Here is a 5,494-nt window from a genome sequence, read left to right as displayed (position 1 = left end):
CCGGGCTGGGGATTCGAACTGGCCACCTTAGGTGTATGTGGCTGGCGCCTTAGCCGCTTGAGCCACAGGCGCCAAGCCAAGACTTGACATTATTATTCAAGAGAGACTATCCATGACCGAAGGGGACTGTTTCAAATTGGTTTAGACCAAGTTTTCCTTTCAACTAGATTTGTTCAGTGAGTGAGGACTCAGAAAGTAGGTCAGATTAGGCTTAGACAAAACCAATAAATTGTATTTTCTCCATGAGATAACCCTCCAAGCCAAGTCCCTGCCTACATTACCTTCTCCTTGGCAAAATCCAAGGTCATCATTTCACCGTGCCCCACCCCAGAGTTAATTGTTTTTTCCTCTTTATCATCATTGCACTATTTTGTTTGGTTGATTTTTGAGACAGAGTCTTACTTTGTCACCCAGGCTAGAGTGCTATAGCATCATAGCTCGCAGAAACCTCAAACTCTTGGGCTCAAGAGATCCTATTGCCTCCAAGTAGCTGGGACTACAGGCACCTGCCACAACATCTGGCTAATTTTTCTATTTTTAGTAGAGACAGGGTCTCACTCTTGCTCAGGCTGGTCTCAAACTCCTGAGCTCAACCATTCCACCTGCCTCGGCCTCCCAGAGTGCTAGGATTACATGTGAAAGCTACCACGCCTGGCCCAACCAATATTTTAAAAATGTCTTTTTTTTTGCCCTGGGTAGAACGCCATGGCGCCATAGCTCACAGCAGCCTCAAACTCTTGGGCTAAAGATAGCCTCTTGCCTCAGCCTCCTGAGTAGCTAGGACTATAGGTACCCATCAGAATGCCTGGCTAGTTTTTCTATTTTTAGTAGAGACGGAGTCTCACTCTTGCTCAGGCTGGTCTCAAATACCTGATCTCAAGCCATCCAACTATGATGGCCTCCCAGAGTGTTAGGATTACAGGTTGTGAGCTACCTCAAGAGCCTTTTTCTTTTTTCTTTGACAGAACCTCACTCTGTCCCCTGGCTAGAGTACAGTGGTATCATCATAGCTCACTGCAACGTCAAACTCCTGGGCTTATGCAATTCTCCTGCCTCAGCCTCCTGAGTTGCATACTACACACATCTAGTTAATTTTTCTATTTCTTTTTTTTTTTTTTTTGAGACAGAGTTTTACTGTGTCACCCTCGGTATAGTGCCCTGGCATCATAGCTCACAGCAACCTCAAACTCTCGGGCTTAAGCAATTCTCTTGCCTAAGCCTCCCAAGTAGCCTGGACTACAGGCACCCGCCACAATGCCTGGCTATTTTTTGTTGTTGCAGTTCTTTAGTTGGCCCTGGCTTGGTTTGAACTGGCCACCCTCAGTGTATGTGGTTGACGCCCTAACCATTGTGCTATGGGTACTGAACCAATTTTTCTATTTTTAGTAGAGACAGAGGTCTCACCCTTGCTCAGGCTGGTCTCAAACTCTTGGCCTCAAGTAATCCTCCCACCTTAGCCTCCCAGAGTGGTAGGATTCCCAGGTGTGAGCTACTGTGCCTGGCCTAAAAACATGGCTTTTATTCTTGGTGTGAACTTCAGCTTTCTGTGTAAAAAGTTGCTGATTTTATCCACTCAACCCAAGTCGGAAGAAATGTGGAAAGAAAATAGACCTGAACACAATACTACCACCAAATTTGGTCCCATCAAAAATAGCCTTAGGCAGGTACAGTGGCTCAGTTCCCAAGCTTGGGCAACAGAGTAAAACCCTATGTCTAAAAAACAAAAACAAAACAGTCTCAGCAGGATTCCTACTGCAGCCCTATGTTCAGCCTCCTCTTTTTAAATGTAATTTCTGCTAGTCCAGAGAGCTGAGGGGTGGTGTAGAGTAAAATAGAATAGTTCTTGTCTAGAGGCCTTCTTTAAACTTGGATACCTCCTTTATCCCTCCTGTCTTGGCACATTAAAAACCTTTCAAAGCCGGCCTGGTGTGGTTTCACACCTGTAATCTTAGCACTCTAGGAGGCCAAGGCAGGTGGATCGCTTGAGCTCACGAGTTCAAGACCAGCCTGAGCTAGAGTGAGACCCTTGTCTCTAAAAATAGCCGGACATTGTGGTGGGTGCCTGTAGTCCCAGCTACTTGGGTGACTGAGACAAGAGAATCGCTTGAGCCCAAGAGTTTGAAGTTGCTGTTTGAAGTCCTATGATGCCAAGGCACTCTACTGAGAGCAACACATTCAAACTTTGTCTCAAAAATAAATAAATAAATAGACAGATAGATAGATAAAACTTTCAAAGCAGCAGGGCAGGGTAACTCATACCTAGCACTCTGGGAGGCCAAGGCAGATGGATTGCTTGAGCTCAGGAATTTGAAACCAGCCTGAGCAAGAGGGAGATCCAGTCTCTACTAAAACTAGGAAGAAAAAAAAATAGCCAGGCATTGTGGCAGGCACCTGTAGTCTCAGCTACTTGGGAGTCTGAGGCAAGAGGAACTCTTGAGACCAAGATTTTGAGATTGCTGTGAACTATGATGTCACAGGACTCTACCCAGGATGACAGAATGAGACTCTGTCTTTAAAAAAAAAAGCTTTCAAAGGAAAAACTGAGGACTCAGAAAAATACTGGTGCACTTTTCTTTTCTTTTCTTTTCTTTTTTTTTTTTTTGCAGTTTTTGGCCCAGGGCTGGGTTTGAACCCGCCACCTCCGGCATATGGGGCTAGTGCCCCACTCCTTTGAGCCACAGGCACTGCCCACTCGCACACTTTTCAACAGCCTGGAATTCCATCACTAGATTGCCTCACTAAGCGTGTTCTAGTTTGTTGAAGTAATGAATCACTTATTATTTCACTTTGCCATAACCAGAGGGCCCTGTGCCCTGGGAACTCTTCTCCTTTTTCACTGGCTCTCTGTCTGTAGGTGGGAAAATGTAGTTTGTAAAACCAGAGAAATTGATTTACTTAGAAACAACTGTAAAAGTTCCAGAAGGCTGGACAAACAGTAAGACTAGTAATTTCAGACTTCCAATGATTATAGTTATTGTTCATAGGAAGAGACTCCTCCCTTCCTGCCTGCATTAATTTCTCACCCTGCTGCCCCAGTGACTGTCCTAACTATTTTTGCAAAGCCAAAGAATCTCTTGAAATGGAATTTCCTTCCCTTTAGGAATCAAAGTAAACACTTACTTTAATGTCCACAAGGTGCCTAGACTTCTTTTACCAACTCTTAGCCTGGTGGCCTGGTGCAGTGGCTCACTGCACACCTATACTCCCAAGAACTTTGGGAGGCTGAGGAGGAAGAGTCCTTAGAAGCTAGGAGTTTAAGACCAATCCGATCAACATAGTGAAAGACTGTCTCTACAAAAAATTGAAAAATAGAAATATTAGCTGAGCGTGACAGCATGTGACTGTAGTCCCAGCTACTCAAGAGGCTGAGCCCAGGAGTTTGAGCTACAGTGAGCAGTGATGATGCCACTGCACTCTGGCCCAGGCAACAGAGTATCAGAACAAGACACTGTCTAAAAAAAAAAAGAAAGAAAGAAAGAAAGAAAGAAAAGACAGTAAAAAAAAAACCCTTTTAGTCTTTAATGATAATCTCAGTCCTTCAAGGATAGAGTGGGTGTTGGAAATCTATCCAGCCAGTTGAGTATAGGAGGTAGCATTACCGCCTATATAATTAGGAATTCACTAAAGGGACTAAAATTTCAGGGCCCTGTCTTCTGTCTGTCATTCCTACTCATAAGGGAATCATAGGACTTCAGAATTGCAAGAAAACTACAGAGTCTCTGATAAATTTCTTCATTGTACAAACAAAGAAGCTAAGGCTCATAGTCCCTATTGTGGTGACTGGCACCCAGTAGGGACTATTTGCTCTTTTTTTCTTGCTTAAGTTGTTCAAAATGACCAGGCCATATTAGAATATAAAATTCCCGGGTGGCACCTGTGGCTCAGTGAGTAGGGCGCCGGCCCCATATACCGAGGGTGGCTGGTTCAAACCTGGCCCCAGCCAAACTGCAAGAAAAAAATAGCTGGGTGTTGTGGCAGGCGCCTGTAGTTCCAGCTACTTGGGGGGTTGGGGCAAGAGAATTGCCTAAGCCCAGGAGTTGGAGATTGCTATGAGCTGTGATGCCCCGGCATTCTACCAAGGGCAACAAAGTGAGACTCTGTCTCTTAAAAAAAAAAAAAAAAAAAAAGGAATACAAAATTCTCAATTTCAACACCATTTTCTTCCCACATTATCATACTTCATTATGTGCTTCCATTGAGTCTACTATAAAGTAATTATAGACATAAATTTTATTTCATTTATTTTTAAAAAGCTTTATGGAGACTTAACGCTCATAGCTCAGTGGTTAGGGTGCTGGCCACATGCACCGGGGCTGGTGGGTTCAAACCTGGCTCAGACCTGCTAAAACAAAAATAGGCGGGTGTTGTGGTGGGTGCCTGTAGTCCCAGCTACTTAGGGAGGCTGAAGCAAGAGAATTGCTTGAGCTCAAGAATTTGAGGTTGCTATGAGCTATGATGTCGAAGGGTGGTATATAACAAGCTGTGGTATATGTATATATACCACCATATACCACTCTACGAAGGGTAACAAAGTCAGACTCTGTCTCAGTAAAAAAAGAAAGAAAGAAAGTAGGCTGGGCACCCATAGCTCAATAGAGCACTGGCCCTGTGCACCGAGGCTGGTGGGTTCAACTCGTCCTGGGCCTGCTAAACAAAAAAAATAAAAAGAAAAAAAAGAAAGAAAGAAAGTAAAAGTAAATTAGTTGTTGCCTATAGCTGGGGGGCATGAGAGGATGGGATGAGAAGAAATGGGACTGCCTGCCAGTGGGTTAGGGGTTTCTCTTTGGAGTAAAGAAAATGTTCTAAAATTGATTGTAATGATGAATACACACTAAATATACTAAATGAAGGCCAGTGACTCACACCTGTAATCCTAACACTCAGGAGGCCGAGGCCAGAGGATCTCTTGAGGCCAAAAGTTCAAGATAAGCTTAAGCAACATAAAAGCCCATGGGATTTTACTACTGGCATCCACTTTATTTTTCTTTTATTGTTTGGGATTCATAGAAGGTACAAAGACAGGTTACACTGATTGCATTTATTAGGTAAAATCTCTTGTAATTGTGTCCTGCTCCCAAGAGATGTGCCATATACCGTGACCCCTATCCTTCTCCCTCATTCCTCTAACCCCCAGCTTATATTAGATCATCTGCTGCCTTCATATTAGAATTGAGTACATTAGATTCTTGCTTCTCCCTTCTTTTGATGCTTTACTAAGAAGAATGTGTTCCAACTCTATCCAGGTTTATACAAAAGATGTAAAGTCTCCATCTTTTTAAATGACTGAATAGTAGTCCATGATATATACATATACCACAGCTTGTTAATCCATTCCTGGGTTAGTGGGCATTTAGGTTGTTTCTACCTTTTGGAGATTGTAAATTGAGCTGTGATAAATAGTCTAGTGCAAATGTCCTTATGATAAAATGTTTTTTTTTTCTTCTGGGTAGATGTCTAGTAATGGGATTGCAGGATCAAATGGGAGGTCTAATTT

Source organism: Otolemur garnettii, unplaced genomic scaffold (assembly GCF_000181295.1).
Source record: "Otolemur garnettii isolate 467f Iridium unplaced genomic scaffold, OtoGar3 scaffold00162, whole genome shotgun sequence".
In the NCBI taxonomy this organism is placed as follows: domain Eukaryota; kingdom Metazoa; phylum Chordata; class Mammalia; order Primates; family Galagidae; genus Otolemur; species Otolemur garnettii.
This window is presented reverse-complemented; position numbering follows the sequence as displayed.